Source organism: Kogia breviceps, chromosome 1 (genome assembly GCF_026419965.1).
Source record: "Kogia breviceps isolate mKogBre1 chromosome 1, mKogBre1 haplotype 1, whole genome shotgun sequence".
Classification (NCBI taxonomy): domain Eukaryota; kingdom Metazoa; phylum Chordata; class Mammalia; order Artiodactyla; family Physeteridae; genus Kogia; species Kogia breviceps.
In genome coordinates, this window is record NC_081310.1 from 174,392,580 (window position 1) to 174,415,733 (window position 23,154).

The following is a 23,154-nucleotide window of genomic DNA, read 5'->3' on the forward strand; positions in this document are numbered from 1 at the left end:
TGCCCCGGTCTGGGAGGATCCCACATGCCGCGGAGCAGTTAGGCCCGTGAGCCATGGCCGCTGAGCCTGCGCGTCCGGAGCCTGTGCTCTGCAACGGGAGAAGCCACGACAGTGAGAGGCCCGCGTACTGCAAAAAAAAAAAAAAAAAAAAGAGAGGCAACGATTGAGGGACACATGCCTCTGTCTTCCCACAAAATTCCATATACAAAATTAGATACAGGGTTTTGGAAGGAGCTCTACAAGTGAGGGGCCCTTAGCTCCAGTGTGATATGGAATGTATCCAGAAGTTCCCAAACACCCTGTGGAGAAATAGGGAAGGTAGCCAGGAGAACTGGCTGGCGAGAATAGGGGAAGGTAGCTTTGAAGATCGGGCTGGGAACAAAAAGTAGTAATACAGATCTCAGGAAGAACTGTGGTTTGCCCCCATGTTCTCATCAAGCTTAGCAAGGCCAAGCTACAAGATATACTGCTCACGATGAACAGGTTGTTGAGTATCCAGAGAAGTCAGAGAATAGTACAAGCACGCAAAATGGATCCAAGGTCTCAGGCTTCCTCAGCAATATAACGCTTCCTACACGCCAACAACGCTATCTTAGGGACATGTGCAGAAGTAGAGAGAAGTTGTAGGAAATACGTGGTGTTTCTTCCCAAAAGAGGTTATTACCTAAAGGAATTGCATCCGTCAGATTCAAATATGTCTTAAACAAAATTACACGCTTAGATATATTAGATAAATTCTGAGAATGTTAAGAAGAAAGTAAAACAGGGTGCTGGGATAAAAAGTGACTAGAGTAGGACTACTTTCGTTATTTAGCTTCTGGACAACTTCTAAACCTTGATTGTGGGAACATAAACAAGTACAATAGAAGGGGAGTTGGGCACCCTTCTTGTGGACTGCCACTTGTAGAGGAACACCTTCCTTCTTTCACTGCTACCTGGTGGGACAGTTTCAAGAATTCCACAATTATAAGGCTTGTAGAAGATCTTAATTTTCCTCCTCTCTATCCCCTGCCCTCACTGGAATACGAGGAGGAACAGTAATGTCTTGCTGTCTGTCTCTGGCTGCTCCCTTGGGTTTCTTGATGCTGTAGGAACCTGTCTTCCCAGATAGAAATGATCTACCTTGTATAGACTCTTATGTGCCCTTGCTGGGAACTGGGACATAGTCAATTGATTCAAGGCTCATAAGAGAACAGATTTTTACATTATACAAAATAGGGGTTCTCTGTCAGCCACTGAGTGACCTTGAGCCAGTCACCTTACCTTTATGGGCCTCAATGTTTTAGTGTAAGATGATTAGATTAGTTCAGGTAGGATCTCACTGGCAGCTCCAATTACTTGGTAATGACAGCTGGGGGTATTATGCAGAAAACATCTGTTGGGTCACATTTAGGTTCAGTAATTGATTAGTGATGTCTGCCACAGATGAGATGGGGTAGATGGGAGCTACGTTGCCCATCACATATGCCATCCCTAAGTTAAATGCTCTACTAATTATTCCTAATTCTAGATTTCTTTGATTCTATAAACTCATGTGACTGCTGTTGAGATAAAGCAATTTAATCTCACTGTTTTAAGTATTTGCCATTGTGTCAGTGGGAATGGAGAGAAGGAATGGAAAAAAAGTTGATCCTCCAATTTGACACTGCCCTTCACGTAATGAAGACTCAGAAATCTGGTCTATAGCTTTTCTTTGAAACAAAGCTATATTAGCTGAAGAAGAAAAACAAAACCTGGATAAGAAGGATTCTTTTGTTAAAGGATAACCCCTGTTTTTCTTGTCCTAAAATGGAGAAAATACTGCTTATCACGGTATTATTTCACATACCAGGCCATTGTGCAGAAAATTCTGACGTAAAGAATGACCTTCAAATATTATTTTTTAAAAAATTAAATTAAAAAACAATTTAAAGATTCTCATTCTGAAATGAGGATGATGGAAAAACTAAAATTAAGCAAGTAATAAAATATATTTCTGTTCCTTTTTGAAAGAATAAAAAATAATAGTAAAAAGGACCATGGAAACTTTTCAGCTTCAAGGACTTGTGTGCCTGAGGAGAGTAGTTCAGAGAACTGAACACATAAATATAAATATAATTAACATCTATCTACCAAAAATGTTAGGAAAAAGGGTGACTATTCAGTTTAACTGGTAGTTAATATGTATGTTGTGTATGAATTAATTTTCAAAAATTTAGAATATGAGAGTATAATTCACATAAAAAACTATTCAGACTAGAATTTAATCTTGCTTTGGTGGTTTGAAGACATTCCAAGATTTTGCAGTGCTGCTGGGTTATCAAGTCAAACATACTAGCTCTCTAACAGAAGGTATGGGGGGTTGGGCTGACTCTTTCCTGACTTACATCTTGACATACATTGGAGAAATAAGGGACATTTTGTTTGTCATTTTTCAAAAAAGTAGCATTCAGGAAATAGAGGAAAAATTGTTACTGATTTGAAGTTATTTGGATTCCTTATGACAAGTTTACTGTACCTTTTATTAACAGAATGTCCACATTTTCAATTCAATTTTTTCAGAAGTGTCCTTTACACAAATCTCCTATCACAGATATTTAGAAGGGTATAACGCCTAAACAATGAGTGCACATTATATTGTCTTCATGTGAACAAGATATTTTCCCCATTTCCCTTCACAAAAAGTGACCCAGTAAGGCATGAATGTACTCCAGGTGTGTGAGAGAGGCTCAGAGACTGGAGCAGAGTCAGCTTTTACAGGGCCTGGAAGATGGGAAATTTCCCTGGTCGAATTTCATCCACCACATAATTCATTGGCTGCCTCTATTGATATCTTCAGTCCAGACCTTTCTCTGAGCTCTAGAACCTCATATCCACTGCATGATGATTTAACATAATTTACTTATTTGTAAGCCTGGCACATGTCAGAAATTAGGCACATTATTAGGCACATTATCTTATAAATAAGGTAATGACTGATATGGACATACAATTAGACAATTAAACTGGGTGGTAAGAGAGAAGTGAGCCCAGTATGGTAGGGAGCACAGAGGAAGGGTACCCAAGCTTTGTAGGCTCCAGTTATTACAAGTATGTTTCAACTTTAGCTCATTAACTTTGTCACCACCCAAACTTATACTTCAAGAAACTAAAAGCAGAAGAAATGCAAACTATGGGGACCTGACATGACTTGTGAGAACCTAAAAATCCCTTCAAGACAACACTATACTATATGGGGGATTGTGGGTCAAGAGAGTTCTTTTTAAGATGGGAATCATTAAAACATATTAAAAATAGCAAAGCATCACCAAACATATTAGAAAGGTCAAATGGACAGCACAACATTAAAGACCTCTGCCTCCAAGATGGCACAAGCTATGGAGACAAGGCTGAAAGAGCAGATAAAGGCTAGGAAGTGGATGATGAGGTGGGTCAAAAAGAGGAAATCATGCATCATGGGGTCAAGCCATCTTTAGAAGCCAGTGCTCCATCCAACATTTAATCTTTGGGAAATCCATTCTGTAGAGTTGTCATAGTTATTGGTTTCTTTCTGTGAAAGAAGGTAAATATCACTGTACTGCTGCTTGTATAAACCGTGTTCTTCAGGTCATAGCAGAGGGGGTAAAATTCAGGACTAACAAGGATATATTAAAGGTGAGCATATTTAATGCTGATGAGTTAGATATTTTGAAATTTCAGAAAGAAAAAGATCAATGACATAACCTGGCAAGTGGCAATAATTGTTGTAGGCTAGCTGAATAATCATGAGATATTTTTATTTTCTACTATAACAATAACAATAATAACATTGCTTTCAATAATATGAAAATTATTTTTCAAAAGGAAAGTTCCAAAGGCTTATATTTTTTAAATATATTTTTTTATTTATTTGGCTGCACCGGGTCTTAGTTGTGGCACGTGGGATCTTCATTGCGGCATGCAGGATCTTTAAATGCAGCACGTGGGGTCTTTCAGTTGAGGCATGAGGGCTCATAGTTGTGGCATGTGGACTCTGTTGCGGCACACAGACTTCTTAATTGCGGCATGCGGACTCTTTTTTTTTTTTTTTTTTTTTTTTTTTTTGCGGTACGCGGGCCTCTCACTGTTGTGGCCTTTCCCGTTGCGGAGCACAGGCTCCGGACGCGCAGGCTCAGCGGCCATGGCTCACGGGCCCTGCCGCTCCACAGCATGTGGGATCCTCCCGGACCGGGGCACGAACCCGTGTCCCCTGCATCGGCAGGCGGATTCTCAACCACTGCGCCACCAGGGAAGCCCGCATGCGGACTCTTAATCACAGCATGCAGACTCTTACCTGTGGCTTGCATGCAGTATCTTGTTCCCCAACCAGGGATCGAACCCAGGCCCCCTGCATTAGGAGCATGGAGTCTTACCCACTGGACCACTAGGGAAGTCCAACTTAATGGGTTTTATAAGTTGTGGTAAAACACACATAATATAAAATTTACCACTTTACCATTTTAAGTGTACAAATGGTGTTAAGTACGTTTGCATTGTTCTGCAACCATCACAACCGTCCAATTCAGGAATTCTTTTCATCTTGCAAAACTGAAACTCTGTACCTAGTAAACAATAACGTCCAATTGCTTGATGAATTTTTAAAACATCAAACCAGCTCTCAGGTCAATAAATAAAATACTACCAGCCTCCTTAAAGCCCTTCTAACTCTCTCCTTTTAGTAACTAAACTCACACACAAGGGGGTGATTTTAGCTGGGTTGCTTCTAACTATGACAGTTAGATAAAATAACGGTATCTTACTGTTAACTGAATTCCTTTGAATTATTTAAGGAGGCTGAACTCTTTAAAATATGATTTTGGTCATTTGCATTTCTTCTTTAGAAATTGGGGGCTTCCCTGGTGGCACAGTGGTTGAGAGTCCGCCTGCTGATGCAGGGGAAGCGGGTTCGTTCCCCACTCCAGAAAGATCCCACATGCCACAAAGCAGCTGGGCCCATGAGCCATGGCCGCTGAGCCTGCGCGTCCAGAGCCTGTGCTCCGCAACAGGAGAGGCCACAACAGTGAGAGGCCCGTGTACCGCAAAAAAAAAAAAAAGAAAGAAATTGTTATTACATTATCTTATTTACTCCTCTAAAACCTAGTGAGAGAAAAATAAATGAAGCCAAGACTTGTTTCTTTGAAAAGATCAACAAAAGTGACAAAACTTTAGCTAGATTGACTAAGAAAAAAGACAACTCAAATAAATAAAATGAGAAATGATAGTGGAGACATTACTACTGACACCACAGAAATAAAAAATATCATAACAGAGTACTATGAACAATTATATGCCAACAAATTGGATAACCAGATGAAATGGATAAATTCCCAAACACACATAACCTACCAGGACAAAATAATGAAGAAAAAAATCTGAACCAGTAAGGAGATTGAATCAGTAATAATAAGAAAACCCTCAACAAAGAAAAGCCCAGAACCATATGTCACCACTGGTGAATTCCACCAAACATTTACAGAATTAACAACAATCCTGCTCAATCTCTTTCAAAAAGTTGAAGAGGAGAGAATACTTCCTAATGCATTCTATTAGGTCAGCATTACCCTAACGCCTAAGCCAGACAAAGAGACTACAAGAAAACAAAACTATAGACCAATATCCCTTATGAAAACTAAAGCAAAAATCTTCAACAAAATACTAGCAAACTAAATTCAACTGCATACTAAAAGGATTATACACATGACCATATAGGATTTAGTCCTAGAATGCAAGGATGGTTCAATGTATGAACATCAATCAATCAGCACCACATTAACAGAATAAAGAAAATAAACCACATGATCATCTCAAGCAATGCAGGAAAAGCATGTGACTAAATCTAATAAAGTTTTATGATAAAAAAACATTCAACAAACAAGGAATAGAAGGACAGTATCTCAATATAATAAAGACCACATATGAAAACCCACAACAAACAGCATACTCAAAGACTAAAAGCTTTTTCTCTAAAATCAGAAACAAAACAAGGATGCCCCTTTACCACTTATATACAATAGAGTAGTGGAAATCCTAGTTGGAGCAATTAGGTAAGAAAAAGAAATTAAAGGCATCCAAATTGGAAAGGAATAAGTAAAATTTTCATAGATGATTTTACAGACACATGATCTTAAATGTGGAAAACTCTATAGATTACAAACACACATACATACACACAAACTGTTAGAACTAATAAATGAATTCAGCGAAGTAACAGGATACAAAGTTAACACACAAAAATCAGTTACATTTCTATACACTAACAATGAATAATCTGAAAAGGAAATTACAGAAACAATTCCATTCACAATAGCATTAAAAAGAATACAATACCTAGAAATTAATTTAACCAAAGAGGTGAAAGACTTGTACAATGAAAACTACAAAACATTTCCAAAAGAAATTAAAGAAAACATGAATAAATGAAATCATATCCCATGTTCATGGATTAGAAGACTTATTAATGTCAAAATGTCATTACTATCCAAAGACATCTACAGATTCAATGCAATCCCTATCAAAATCCCAATGACCTTTATGCAGAACTAAAATAACCCACCCTAAAATTCATCTAAAATCTCAGAGAACCTGGAATAGCAAAAACAGTCCTGAAAGAGAAGAACAAAGCTGAAGGACTCAGACTTCCTGATTTTATTATTTTTTTATAAATTTCTTTTTTTAAATTAATTAATTTATTTATCTATTTAGTTTTGGCTGCATTGGGTCTTCATTGCTGCATGTGGGCTTTCTCTAGTTGGGTTGATGGGGCTACTCTTTATTGCAGTGCGTGGCCTTCTCATTGCAGTGGTTTCTGTTTGTTGTGGAGCATGGGCTCTAGGTGCGCAGGCTTCAGTAGTTGTGGCACACGGGCTCAGTAGTTGTGGCACATGGGCTTAGTTGCTCCGCGGCACATGGGATCTTCCTGGACCAGGCTCAAACCCGTGTCCCCTGCATTGGCAGGCAGATTCTTAACCACTGCACCACCAGGGAAGTCCCAAACTTCCTGATTTTAAAATTACAAAGCTACAGTGGTGACTTAAATGGGAAGGAAATCCAAAAAAGAGGGTATATATGTATATGTATAGCTGATTCATTTTGCTGCACAGTAGAAACTAACACAACATTGTAGAGCACCTATATGCCAATAAAAATTAATTTAAAATAAATAAATAAAATTACAAAGCTACAGTAATTAAAATACTGTGGTACTGACATAAAGACAGACATATAGACCATTGCAATAGAATAGGGAGCTCAAAAAAAAAACCTTTCCCTATAAATGGCCAAATGATTTTGACAAGAGTGGGCCAAGACCATTCAACAGAAAAAGGATAGTCTTTTCAACAAATGGTGTTAGGAAAACTTGATATCCATATGCAAAAGAAAGAAGTTTAAACCCCTACCTTACACTGTATTAAAAATTAACTCAAAGTGGATCAGAGACCTAAACATAAGAGCTAACACTATAAAACCCTTAGAAGAAAACATAAGGGAAAAACTTCATGACATTGGCCTTGGCAACCATTTTTTGGACATGACACCAAAAGCACAGGCAACAAAAGACAAAAAATTAGATAAGTTGGGCTTCATCAAAGTTCAAAACTTTTATGCATCAAAGGATACTGTCAACAAAGTGAAAAGGCAACGCACAGAATGGGATAAAATATTTGCATATCATTTGATATCCAGAATACATAAAGAACTCCTGATCAGGGATTCCCTGATGGCACAGTGGTTAAGAATCCGCCTGCCAATGCAGGGGACACGGGTTTGAGCCCTGGCCCGGGAAGATCCCATATGCCGCGGAACAACTAAACCCGAGCACCACAACTACTGAGCCTGCGCTCTAGAGCCCGTGAGCCACAACTATTGAAGCCCACGTGCCTAGAGCCCATGCTCTCTTGCCCATACAGCAAAAGAAGCCACCGCAATGAGAAGCCCACACACCACAACAAAGAGTATCCCCCACTCGCCGCAACTAGAGAAAGCCTGTGCGCAGAAACAAAGACCCAATGCAGCCAAAAATAAATAAATAAAAATTTTTAAAAAACCTCCTACAATTCAACAACAACAACACAGAAAAATTTTAAATAATTAGTAAAGGTGAGAGTTCCCTGGTGACCTAGTGATTAGGATTCCAGGCTTTCAATCCCTGGTCGGGGAACTGAGATCCAGCAAGCCGTGTGGTGTGGCAAAAAAAAAAAAAAAAAAAAAAAAAAAAAAGGTGAAGGATTTGAATATCTCCAAAGAAGATATGCAAATGGCCAATAAGCATAAGGAAAGGTGCTCAACCATATATACACTACTATGTATAAAATAGATAACTAATGAGAACCTACTGTATAGCACAAGGAACTCTACTCAGTGCTCTGTGGTGACCTAAATGGGAAGGAAATCTAAAAATGAGGGGATATATGTATATGTATAACTGATTCACTTGGCTGTACTGCAGAAACTAACACAACATTGTAAAGCAACTATACTCCAATAAAAATAATTTAAGAGCTTCCATGGTGGCACAGTGGTTGAGAATCTGCCTGTCAATGCAGCGGACACGGGTTCGAGCCCTGGTCTGGGAGGATCCCACATGCCGCAGAGCAACTGGGCCCGTGAGCCACAATTACTGAGCCTGCGCGTCTGGAGCCTGTGCTCTGCAACAAGAGAGGCCGCAATAGTGAGAGGCCCGGCTCACCACAATGAAGAGTAGCCCCCACTTACCACAACTAGAGAAAGCCCTCACACAGAAACGAAGACCCAACACAGCCATAAATAAATAAATAAATAAATAAATTTTTTAAAAATTAATTTAAAAAAGAAAGGATTGGAAAATACAAATCAAAACCACAATAAGATACCACTGTATACACATTAGGATGACTATTATAAAAAAATAAAACAGGAAATAACAAGTGCTGATGAGGATGTAGAGAAATTGGAACCCATGTACATTGCTGGTAGGAATGTAAATGGTACAGCCACTGTGGAAAAGGGTATTGAAGTTTCTCAAAAAATTAAACATAGAATTATTATATGATCCAACATATCTACTTCTGGATATATACCCCAAAGAGATGAAAGCAGGGATTTGAACAGATATTTGTATACCCATGTCCATTGCTGCATTATTCATAGTAACCAAAAGGTAGAAGCAACCCAGGTGTCTATCAACAGATGAATGGGTAAACAAAATTTGGTATATCCATATAATAGAATATTATTCAGCCTTTAAAAGGACAGAAGTGCTTCCCTGGTGGTACAGTGGTTAAGAATCCACCTGCCAATGCAGGAGACATGGGTTTGAGCCCCGGTCTGGGAAGATCCCACATGCCGTGGAACAACTAAGTGTGTGCACCACAACTCCTGAGCTGGCGCTCTAGAGCCTGCAAGCCACAACTACTGAGCCCGCACACCACAACTACTAGAGCCTGCACACCACAACTTCTGAAGCCTGCGCTCCTAGAGCTCATGTTCTGCAACAAGAGAAGCCCCTGCTCACCACAACTAGAGAAAGCCCACACGTAGCAATGAAGACCCAACACAGCCAAAAATAAAGAAATAAAATAAATGAATTTGTTTTTTTAAAAAGGACAGCAATTTTGACATACAGTACATGGATGAACCTTGAAGAATTATGCTATGTGAAAAAAGCCATTCACAAAAGGACAAATATTGTACAATTCCACTTGTATGGAGTATCTACAGTAGCCCAATTCATAGAAACGGAAAGTAGAAAGGTGATTGACAGGGGTTGGGGGAAGAGGAGAATGGAGATTTAGTGTCTAATGGGTACAAAGTTTCAGCTGGGGAAGATGAGAATGTTCTGGAGATGGATGATGGTAATGGTTGCACAGTGGTATAAATGTACTAAATGCTATAAAACCGTACACTTTAAAATGGTTAAAATGGGGACTTCCCTGGTGGTCCACTGGCTAAGACTCCACGCTCCCAATGCAGGGGGCCTGGGTTCGATCCCTGGTCATGGAACCAGATTCTGTATGCATGCCACAATGAAGATCCTGTGTGCCACGACTAAGACCCAGAGCAGCCTAAATAAATAAATAAATATTCTAAAAATGGAGAAGAAGAAACTGGGACTGGAATATGGTAATTTAAAAAGTGGTTAAAATGGTAAATTTATGTTATATACACTTGACCACAATAAAAAATAATGAAGTAAACAAATTTCCTATTTTATGGATTAAAAAAATAAAGTCTATCAAGATTAAGTGACTTTACACAGCTAGGAATTGGAAATGGTATTCAAATACAAGGCTTTTTAACACCAAAGCTTATATTCTTACTATGACTACATCAGTGTTTGTTTAAGGTAAAATTTTGATACAATGAAATGCATAGATCTAAAGTGTACAATTTAATGAATTTTGATAAATTAATATATCCTTGTAACCAGCACCCCAATCAAGATAAAGCACATTTCCATGAACCCACAGAATGCCCTTATGCCCCCTTCCACTCAACCTCCATTCTCTACATCTGCATCTTTATTCCTGTCCTGCAGCTAGGTTCATTGGTAACATTTTTTTTTAGATTCCATATATATGTGTTAGCATATGGTATTTGTTTTTCTCTTTCTGACTTACTTCACTCTGTATGACAGACTCTAGGTCCATCCACCTCAGTACAAATAACTCAATTTTGTTTCTTTTTATGGCTGAGTAATATTCCATTGTATATATGTGCTACATCTTTATCCATTCATCTGTCAATAGACATTTAGGTTGCTTCCATGTCCTGGCTATTGGAAACAGTGCTTCAATGAACACTGTGGTACGTGTCTCTTTTTGAATTATGGTTTTCTCAGGGTATATGCCCAGTAGTGGGATTGCTGGGTCATATGGTAGTTCTATATTTAGTTTTATAAGGAATCCCAATACTGTTCTCCATAGTGGCTGTATCAATTTACTTTCCCACCAACAGAGCAGGAGGGTTCCCTTTTCACTACCCCCTCTCCAGCATTTTTTTTAATCTTAAAGTGAGACAATCCTTTTATTTCTCCAGCATTTATTGTTTCTAGATTTTTTTGATGATGGCCATTCTGACTGGTGTTAGGTGATAACTCATTGTAGTTTTGATTTGCATTTCTCTAATAATTAGTGATGTTGAGCATCTTTTTATGTGCCTCTTGGCCATCTGTGTGTCTTCTTTGGTGAAATTTCTATTTAGGTCTTCCACCCATTTCTTAATTGGGTTGTTTGTTATTCTTTCTCTTATTGATGGACATTTGGATTGTTTCCTGTTGTTGGCTCTTATGAATAAATCTACTCTAAACATTTTTTCACAACTCTTTGTATGGATATATTTTCATTTCTTTTCTCACGTGACTTGCTTCCATTACAGGGGCAATAGCAAACTTGATACAAACAACTGAAAATTTGCTTTTGTAATTTTAATTCTTCTCTAACCTTGTTACTACCATGGGAACAAACACAGGCTAGCCTGCTGAAAGATGAGAGACCATGTGGAGGGAAGCCAAGTCATCCCACCTGAAGCCTTTCTAGACTACCCAACCCCCAGGCCATTTGACAGGTGTTATGGATTCATGAACAAGTCCAAGTGAGATTGGCCTAGCCCAGCCCTGGTCAGAAGAGCTGCCCAGGTGACCCCTAGAGTCATGACAAATAGTAAATGGTAGTTCCTTTAAGCTGCTGAGTTTTGGGATGGTTTGTTATACAGAATTATTGTGGTGATACATAATTTATACACATGTGTGCCAGTTTCCTACCACTGCATAACAAATTATCAGAAACTTAGTGGATTAAAATAATACATTCATTATCTCAGTTTCTATGGGTCAGAAATCTGGGCATGGGTAAGCTAGGTCCTCTGCTCTGTTCTTATCAAGCTGAAATCAATATGTCTGCCAGGACTTTGATGTCATATGAGGCTCAGGGTCCTCTTCCAAGCTTGCTGCTTGTTGGATGAATTCAATTTCTTCTAGTCGTAGGATTGAGGCCCTCAGCTCTTAGAGGCCAACCACCACGTCCTGCTACATAGACCTCTCTACAACATAGCAACTTGTCTCTTTAAAGCCAACAGATGAGCATCTCTGGTGCTTCAAATCTTTCTGACTTCTGTTTCTGACCTTTAAGCCCCTTTACATAGAGCCCAGCTGATTAGGTCAGGCCCACCAAGGATAATCTCCCTTTTGATTACCTTAAAGTCAGCTGATTAGAAACCTTATTACATCTCCAAAATCCCTTCACTTTTGCTATATAAAATAACCTAATGACAAAATTATATCCCATTATATTTACAGGTCCCACCCATCCTTAAAGGTAGGGATTTTATAGAATGTGTACACAAAGGGATGGAAATTTGGGGAGTCAGTTTGGAGCCCAAGATATGCAAACAATTTTTAAGGATAAAGAAATATATCAGTTAAGCAATGAAAATAGGTTTATATAATATTATATACTGTAGGACTTCCCTGGTGGCACAGTGGTTAAGAATCCACCTGCCAATGCAGGGGATACATGTTCGAGCCCTGGTCCAGGAAGATCCCACATGCCGTGGAGCAACTAAGCCTGTGGGCCACAACCACTAAGCCTGAGTGACACAACTACTGAAGCCCCCTTGCCTAGAGCCAGTGCTCCACAAGAGAAGCCACTGCAATGAGAAGCCCGCACACCGCAATGAAGAGTAGCCCCTGCTCACCGCAACTAGAGAGAAAGCCTATGTGTGGCAACAAAGACCCAACTCAGCCAATAAATAAATAAATAAATGCTATAATGGTATATATTATAATCTATAATATATAATAACATATGTTAATTATATTGCATATAAATTATATATATTATCTTGTATAATCTATTATACAATAGATTATACGATATATAGATTATACAATAGATAATAGATTATACAATATAGATAGATTATACAATAGATTATTGTATAATAATGTATGTATACATATTGTATACAATATGTATACAATTTTATAATGGTATATATATTATAATTATAATATGATTTATAACATATATAATTATTTTCACTTAAAAATCATAGTTATATGTTATACCATATTATATATATAATGGTACACAATTGTAATATAATATATAATTGTAAATATATACCATTACATGGTATATTACATGATATACATGACATACTATAATATATAACATATAATTATAATATAATATATACCATTGCCTAATATTATATGAAGTATACCATGTAATATATCATATTAATCTTCAAATAAACAGCTATTTGAAAGTTAGTATCTTTTGTACATAAAATATAATTCAATTAATTTTTAAATTTATCAAAGGAAGAAGAGAAGACTTGACCGTGAGAGGTGGTTGGTGGAGGAGTGGTACAAGGAAGTTATTCTTTAGAAGATGTACTCTTTCGTTGCCCATTTTCACCACTTTTTCAATCTTTTAGGAGCTCATGGTTTTTTGTTTTTTGTTTTATTTGGCTGTGTTGGGTCTTTCTTGCTGCACGTGGGCTTTCTCTAGTTGCAGCGAGTGGGGGCTACTCTCGTTGCGGTGCGTGGGCTTCTCACTGTGGTGGCTTCTCTTGTTGTGCAGCACGGGCTCTAGGTGCGTGGGCTTCAGTAGTTGCAGCACATGGGCTCAGTGGTTGTGGTTTGTGGGCTCTAGAGTGCAGGCTCAGTAGTTGTGGTGCACGGCGTGTGGGATCTTCCCAGACCAGGGCTCAAACCCGTGTCCCCTGCACTGGCAGGAGGATTCTTAACAACTGTGCCACCGGGGAAGTCCCTAGGAGCTCATGGTCTTTTTGCACTTAAACTGCACTTAAAAATAAATTTATAACAAGCAAAACTACCTCTAGAGCAAAATAAAGGCTAGATCCAAAAGCGCTTTGAAAAATGGAAATGACATAAACACATCTGACTGATCATAGAAGATGCTTCATTTTTCTCACTTGGCATACATATGCAAAACAAAACAACATTTGTGTTCATCTAAATCTACAGCACAATTCAAATTTGTTCATATGATATTCTCTAAATCTGTTGTGCCAAATAAAGTGGTGAGTGTATCTTTACCCAAAACCATAGTATTGAAATATTATATGATAAAAAGAGAGGATACTGCTTTTTAAGTGAAAAAAATTGTAGCACTGGGAAAAATGAGTCATTGACTGAAAAGTGGAATAATTTTTTAAGAGCCATTGTGGCAAAAACTCGTTATCTGAATGATTTTTATGTGAAGTAAATCTATATTCCTCCCTCCTTAGCTCCAGATGTAAAGTTCTTACTGTCAATTTACTGAACTGATAGTTCCCATATCTAATCAATACAACAGTTGAGCTGTCATATATTGAGCCATCATGTGTGTCTGCCAAAACCTTTAGATACATCATCTAATTTAAATCTCATTACTAGATACTGAGGATGAAAGTGAGGTTTAGAAAGTTGAAGTAACTTGTTCAAGGTCATACAGATTGGAATTAGCAGAGTTGGGTTTTGAATCCAAGGCTGTTCAAGTCCACAGCCTGTTCTCTTAGCCTCTTCTGCCAGTCTAAAGCTTGGCATTTGGTATATGGGAAGAAAAACATTTCTGGAATATAAGAACAGCTTACATTCAAGGCCAACTCTCCCACTTAATAGATGTTCAGTCCTAGGCAAATTTCTTAACATTGAAGAGGCTACTTTGTCCCTATCAAACAGGGAGGGTAATTCCTACCTTGTACAGTTATTTTATTTGTTGGTTTGAATTCAAGAGACGATGTTTGTGAAAAATATATTTAGTAAATTATAGGTACATCCTCCATAAATGATAGAAGCATCTGGACCTGAAACTCATGATTTCTCATCCCCTCTCTACCACCCCCATAAATCTGCTTCTTATTTTTTGTTTCTTTCAAGGTTATGGCAACCATCAGTCACTCTGTCTGGAAAACTAAATCTTCTTTAATGCTTTTGTCTTTGCTTTCAGCCCCATCACCACCCATACCTTCAAAATCAAACCAGTTATCAGAACCAATCAATTCCACTTTTACGATGTCTGTCCTGTCTCCACCTCTCAATTTCATTGCATCAACCGTAGATAAGACCCTCTCCAAATGTCACTGGAACTATCTTCTCTTTCTTAATTATTTAAGTAAAATTTTGAAAAATAATACATATATATCTGATGGGAAACATTTTAAGATATAAAAGGTTATATAGTGAAAAGTAAATCTCCCTTCCACTATTGTCTCCCAGCCATCTATCTCCACTTCAGAGGCAGCCACTGTTACAGAAGCTACAAATCTGCCACACACACACATATTTTTCACACGTGATAGCACACTATGCCCTTTGCTCTCAAACTTTTTTTTTTACTAACAATATATTTTGGAGATAGTTCTATATTTGTACCCATAAAACTGATTCATTCTTTTCAATGGCTTCATACTATGCCATTGTATGAATAGCTTAACTTATTTAACCATTCTCTACAGACGTTTAGAGTCTTTCCATATATAAATATGCAACATGAGTGTGTGTGTAATTTTGAACAAATGTGCATATATTTGTAGTATAAATTCTTTTTTAAAAATCAATTAATTAATTTATTTTTGTCTGTGTTGGGTCTTCCTTGCTGCAATCGGGCTTTCTCTAGTTGCTGCGAGCAGGGGCTACTCTTAGTTGCGGTGCATGGGCTTCTCATTATGGTGGCTTCTCTTGTTGCAGAGCATGGGCTCTAGGCACTAGGGCTTCAGTAGTTGTGGCATGCGGGCTCAGTAGTTGTGGCTCACAGGCTTACTTGCTCTGCGGCATGTGGGATCTTCCCGGACTAGGGCTCAAACCCGTGTCCCCTGCATTGGCAGGCGGATTCTTAACTACTGTGACACCAGGGAAGACCCATAAATTCTTAAAAGTATAAATTTCTGGGTCAACATACAGGGATACTTTAAATATTGATAGATATTAATGTTTTGTGAAGATCTGTTCATCCACCAGCTGTGTATAAAAGTGACTGTTTCTCTGTACCTTCACCTACTAAATCTATCACCAGCCTTCTTGAGCACTGCCAATCAGTTAGATGAAAAAAATGGCATCTTCCTGTAGTTTTGAGTATTCTTAAAGTTTCTACTGGGTTGAAACCTTTTCCCTGTACTTCTTGTCACTTTGCATTCAGATTGTAGGATGTTCATCACAAGTATTTTAATAGCTTCCTCACTGACCTCCCTATCTCCAATTTTTAACCTTTTCAGACTTTCCAGATAACATCTTGAGAATTACATTCTTAAAAACCGTCCTAAAAAAAAAAAAAAAAAAACAGTCCTAATCATGTTGCGCTCAGCCCCTAAATCACCAGTTCTGAAGTTCTTGTTTCAGGACCCCTTTACACTCTTAAAAATTACTGAGCTTTTGTTTATGTATATTTACCATATTTGAAATTAAAACTGAGAAAGTTTTAAAATATATTTTAGTTTCCTTAAAATGATAGTAATAAACCAACTGTGTGTTAATATAAGTGACATATTTTATGAAAAATAACTATATTTTCCAAAATAAAAAAAATAGAGAGAAAAGTGAAATGCTTTACATTTTTGCAAACCTCGTTCATGTCTGGCTTAATAGAAACAGTTGGATACTCATATCTTCTGCATTCAATCTATTGCAATATGCTATTCCGGTTGAAGTCTATGAAGAAAATCTGGCCTCACACAGATATATTATTGGAAAAGGGAAAGTATTTTAAAAGCCTTTTGGGATGTGGATATTCTTCTTTGGTATTACACCAATAAGCAACATAAACATAGTAGTTTATGAAAGGTTAGTTTCAGTGTGGAATCTGAAGCCATATCAATGAATTCTGTATTCTGTTACATTGAAATTCATTGGTGTATCTTATACCTTGAATAGATGCTCCACCCAAGAATAATTTTTTGTGTGTGTGTGTGTGGTACACGGGCCTCTCACTGTTGTGGCCTCTCCCGTTGCGGAGCACAGGCTCCGGACGTGCAGGCTCAGCGGCCATGGCTCATGGGCCCAGCCGCTCCACAGCATGTGGGATCCTCCCGGACCGGGGCACGAACCCATGTCCCCTGCATTGGCAGGCGGACTGTCAACCACTGCGCCACCAGGGAAGCCCCAGGAATAATTTTATAACACCATGCATTGGTCATGTGGAAAATATTGATTCATTATGTTATGCTAATCTTCCAAATGCTGACACATTTCATTATAAAATATCAAAAATCTCATTAATGTCACCATAAATCTTACCATCAAAGTCTTCAAGTATTGCAAACCTGTCAAGGTTATGATATTAGATACAAGTTTTCCAAAATTATAATTTCACATGAAAACGTGAAACAAATACTGTCAGCTGTTTTCCTTGAGGTAATAGTCTCATTTCATTCCATTTCGAGGACATGTCTGCCAATTACACAAGTCTGTATAACCATCATTTGTCAATCATTCTTTCAAGTAAAAATGGTGTTACGTGAAAAAAGCCAGATCTGCTCCCAACTCGAACAATCTCGCAAGAGCTTTTCCTTGAAATAAACCTCATATTTTGATACGCAGCTCAATTGCTTTATGCCTTCATCACATTTTGCCACAAAGAATATTAAAAAGATATGTCCTCCAGAGTCGAAATTTAATAAAATTAAAATTAATCATTTTTACTGCTTCATCAAGAACACTTGTTTTACTGGGATTATGTGATAGTAAACAATATAGATTCAAGGACTTCCCTGGTGGTCCAGTGGCTAAGACTTTGTGCTCCCAATGTAGGGGGCCCAGGTTGGATCCCTGGTGAGGGAACTAGATCCCACATGCCGCAACTAAAAGATCCTGCATGCCGCAACTAAAAGATTCCACATGCTGCAACGAAGGTCCCGCACGCAGCAACTAAAACCTGGCCAGCCAAATAAATAAATAAATAAATATTTTTTTAAAAAACACAACAAGAAAACAGATTCAAAAAAAAAAAGAATACAGGGCTTCCCTGGTGGCGCAGTGGTTGAGAGTCCGCCTACAGATGCAGGGGTCACGGGTTCGTGCCCTGGTCCGGGAAGATCCCACATGCTGCGGAGCGGCTGGGCCCGTGAGCCATGGCTGCTGAGCCTGCACATCCAGAGCCTGTGCTCCGCAACGGGTGAGGCCACAGCAGTGAGAGGCCCGCGTACCGCAAAAAAAAAAAAAAAAGAATACAGATTCACTTTGGGGCCACTGTGCTATGTTGACCCACTTTTGATTTGCAACACCAATGCAAATGTCAACACAGTTAAAAATGCAAAATAACATAAAATGGTGCATCCACTATGGAAAACAGTATGACAGTTCCTCAAAAAATTAAAAATAAAATTATCATATGATCTATCACCCCCACTTCTGGATATATATCCAGAAGAATTGAAAGCAGGATCTCAAAGAGATACTTGCGCTCTGATGCTCGTAGCAGCATTATTCACAATAGCTAAGAGGTGGAAGCAACCCCAATGTCCATCAATGAATGAATGGATAAACAAAATGTGGTATACACACAGTGAAATATTATTCAGCATTAAAAAGGAAAGGAATTCTGACACATGATACAACATGGATGAACTGTGAAGAATTATGCTAAGTGGGACTTCCCTGGTTGTCCAGTGGGTAAGACTCCGTGCTCCCAATGCAGGGGGCCTGGGTTTGATCCCTGGTCAGGGAGCTAGAGAGATCCCACATGCATGCCGCAACAAAGAGTCCATATGCCACGACTAAGAAGTCCACATGCTGCAAGTAAAGATCCTGCATGCCACGACTAAGACCCAGTGCAACCTAAATAAATAAATAAACAAACAAATAAGAGACCAGGATGGGGGCTTTAAAAAAAAAAAAAAGATGGAACTTCCCTGGTGGCACAGTGGTTAAGAATCCACCTGCCAATGCAGGAGACATGGGTTTGAGCCCTGATCCGGGAAGATCCCACATGCTGCGGAGCAACTAAGCCCGTGCGCCACAACTACTGAGCCTGCATGCCACAACTACTGAGCCTGCACTCTAGAGCCCATGAACCACAACTACTGAGCCCGCATGCCACAACTACTGAAGTCCACGTGCCTAGATCCTGTGCTCCACAACAAGAGAAGCCACTGAAATGAGAAACCCACACACCACAACGAAGAGTAGCCCCCGCTCTCCACAGCTAGAGAAAGCCCGCGCGCAGCAACAAAGACCCAATGCAGCCAAAAATAAATAAAATTAATTAATTTTTTAAAAAAGAATTATGCTAAGTGAAATAGGCCAGTCACAAAAAGACAAATACTGTATACTTCCACTTATATGAGGTATCTATAGTAGTCCAATTCACAGAAACAGAAAGTAGAAGGGTGATTACCAGGGGCTAGCAGAAATGGGAAATAGGGAGTTATTGTTTAATGGCTGTAGAGTTTCAGTTCTGCGAGATAAAAAAGTTCTGGAGGTGGATGATGGTGATGGTGGCACAACAATATGAATATACTTAACACTATTGAACTGTACACTGAAAAATGGTTTAAGATGACAGATTTTTATGGCATGTGCTTTTTACCACCATTTTTTTTTTTTTTTTTTGGCTGCACCATGTGGCATGCAGGATCTTACTTCCCGACCAGGGATCGATCCCGTGTCCCCTGCAGTGGAAGCACAGAGTCTTAACCACTACTACCATTTTTAAAGGCAAAATATTTATTATTATTAAAATAGTTTTAACCTCATGGACACTCTGAAAAGGTCTCAGGGACTCACATGGACCACATCTTGAGAACTGTTGCTATACATTATCTGTGGGCTCCCGATTATCTTCAAAATGAAGTCCACACTCCACAACATGGCCTTCAGGACAATTGGTGATCTAGCCTCATTTCCTTTCTCTGCGTCTACTTCTCTGTGCTTCAACCACGCAGACAGTTGCTATTCCCCAAACACAAAATGCACTTTCACACTTCTCTGGCTTTGCTCAAGCAACATTCTAGGGACTACCTTCTTTTTTTATAAATTTAATTAATTAATTAATTGGGGGATGCTGCATTGGATCTTCGTTGCTGCACGCGGGCTTTCTCTAGTCGCGGCGAGCGGCGACTACTCTTTGCTGCGGTGCGCAGGCTTCTCATTGCGGTGGCTTCTCTTGTTGCAGAGTGAAGGCTCTAGCTTCAGTAGTTGTGGCACACGGGCTCAGTAGTTGTGGTGCAAGGGCTTAGCTGCTCTGCGGCATGTGGGATCTTCCCGGACCAGGGCTTTAACCCGTGTCCCCTGCATTAGCAGGTGGATTCTTAAACACTGAGCCACCAGGGAAATCCTCTACCTTGTTATTTTATTTAAAATCCTACTCATCCTTTAGAGTCCAGCCCGAATACCTGTCCCCACCAAGTCAGGAAAAATTGCCCTTCCTGTGTGCTCTCTGAATATTTTGCTTGAATCTTTACCTTCTCATTTATTTCCTTTGTTTTATATTATAGTCATTTGTATATCTGTCTTGCCAGTAGATTGTAGGACTTCCAGAGTAAGAGCCTGTTTCCCTCACAGCATATTCAGCAAAGCACCTTCTTGGGTGAACTTCGGCAAATCAGCTGCCATCCTAACTTCAGTTCCCTCATTTGTAAAGAGGGAATAATGACGCCCATCTTGCAAGTTCCTGGGAAAATTCAACAAGGTCATGTCTATGGATACCTAGCCTAGTGCCAGGCACATTGTAGGCTGTCAATAAATGAGAAGACCTTTGTTTCCCTCAGTATGTGTTGAATGAACAGATGAATCAACAGATTTGATAGGAAGCATTATAAAATTCACAACAAGGGGATTTAGAGAAACGTTTGTGATCTTGATATTGGTTATTAATAAATAATACTAGGATTATGAAGGCCTAACATTTGCTGTTAGAACACTTGGAGCAAATTCTTTGTTTCAAGGGAAATCTAGTCTTCTCTCCATGGTCCTCTGACTTTCCTCATGAAGATTTGGTCTCATGATTCTTTTTAGGCTTCCCTGGAGAACCCTGGGCGCTCAAAATTTGGTAGAATGTTTTCAGCTGTTGCTGCAAGTCTTACAAAATCTATGAGATATTGAAAATTAAATGAGATTTTTTTTTTTTTTTTTTTTTTTTTTTTTGGTGTTACGCGGGCCTCTCACTGTTGTGGTCTCTCCCATTGTGGAGCACAGGCTCCAGACACACAGGCTCAGTGGCCATGGCTCACGGGCCCAGCCGCTCCGCAGCATGTGGGATCTTCCCAGAGTGGGGCACGAACCCATGTCCCCTGCATCGGCAGGTGGATTCTCAACCACTGCGCCACCAGGGAAGCCCTAAATGAGATATTTTAAACATTCAAAATGAATAATTGACTCATTCTAGGAATATGTGAGAACGCAAGATTCTAAGATTCCTTCAAGTTCCAAAGTATTTAAAACTCAAAAATTTAAGTGGAAAACAACATATCCTTGGATCCCCTCAAATTCAGTGGTTTTAAGAATTAGGAGGAAATGACATATACATATTCAAGAACCAAAGAAATGTAAAATTAAATCAATTAATTAATATGAGTAGAAGATGAGAAGAAGGAAAAATTAGGAAATGTGTATATTTAACATGGGCTTGTTATTATACTCCACTTGAAGTTAATGAGTATTGATTTAACAATTTTAAGGAGGGTTCAGTATTTCTGTGGTCATTCATAACTTCAGTAAATGTCTCCCTTTCTGGTCTGCATTGTTTCTGTTTTTTTTTTTTTTTTTTTGGCCGTGCAGCATGCGGGATCCTATTACCCTGACCAGGGACTGAACCTGCATCCCCTGAAGTAGAAGCACGGAGTCTTAACCATTGGATCGCCAGGGAAGTCCCCTGCATCTTCTAAGACTGGGAAGTTCCAGAATTTAATACAGAAAAGTGTAAGGAAATCAAACTATGTTATTACTACTTGTGTGTTAAGAAAGAATATATACACAATTGATTTTTTTTTTTTTTTCTTGCGGTACGTGGGCCTCTCACTGTTGTGGTCTCTCCCGTTGCGGAGCACAGGCTCCGGACGTGCAGGCTCAGCAGCCATGGCCCACAGGCCCAGCCGCTCCGCAGCACGTGGGATCCTCCTGGACCGGGGCACAAACCCGTATCCCCTGCATCGGCAGGCGGACTCCCAACCACTGCGCCACCAGGGAAGCCCCACAATTTATATTTTATATACCTTAATGTTAAGAGAAATTGCCTCTAGATTGAAAGAGCCTACCAAATGAATGAAAAGAGGCTCACTTTAAGGCACACATTCTTGAAATCTCAGATTACAGGGACTTCCATGAAGGTCCAGTGGTTAAGACTCCATGCTCCCAATGCAGGGGGCATGGGTTCGATCCTTGGTTGGGGAACTAAGATCCCATATGACTCATGGAGCAGCCTTTTAAAAAAAAGAAAAAAACAGTTGTATGAGCATATGATTAAGAGACATGAAAGTAGAAATCAGAAAAAGTTATAGGTAACACGTTTGAGAGTCTGGGGAGTGGAATTAGTGGGTGGGGACTGGTAGGCAAAAGATGACTAGGTTTCATAAGCCAGCTCATACTGATATTTTAATTACATGTACATTAAAACCTTTATATTAATTTTTTAAAATTATAAATGATGCTGCAATATATATATCTTTACACTGACTTCTGATTATGCCCTTACCATCAATTCCAAGAAATAAAATTTCAAAGTTGGGGGCATGCATATGTTCAAGGTTTTTTGTTTTCTGGGGGGGGGGGTTTGTGTATTTTTTTTTTTGGCTGCATTGGCTCTTCCTTGCTGTGCGTGGGCTTTCTCTAGTTGCGGCGAGCAGGGGCTATTCTTCATTGCAGTGTGAGGGCTTCTCACTGTGGTAGCTTCTTTTGTTGCCGGGCACGGGCTCTAGCTGCTCGGGCTTCAGTAGTTGTGGTGCTTGGACTTAGTTGCTCCACAGCATGTGGGATCTTCCTGGACCAGGGATCAAACCCATGTCCCCTGGATTAGCAGGCGGATTCTTTTTCTTTGTAATGAATTTTTTAAAGTTAGTTTATTTATTTATTTATTTTTGGCTGTGTGTTGGGTCTTCATTGCTGCACACAGGCTTTCTCTAGTTGCGATGAGTGGGGGTTACTCTTCCTTGTAGTGTGTGGACTTCTCATTGCGTTGGCTTCTCTTGTTGCAGAGCAGGGGCTCTAGGAGTGCGGGCTTCAGTAGTTGTGGCGCACGGGGGATT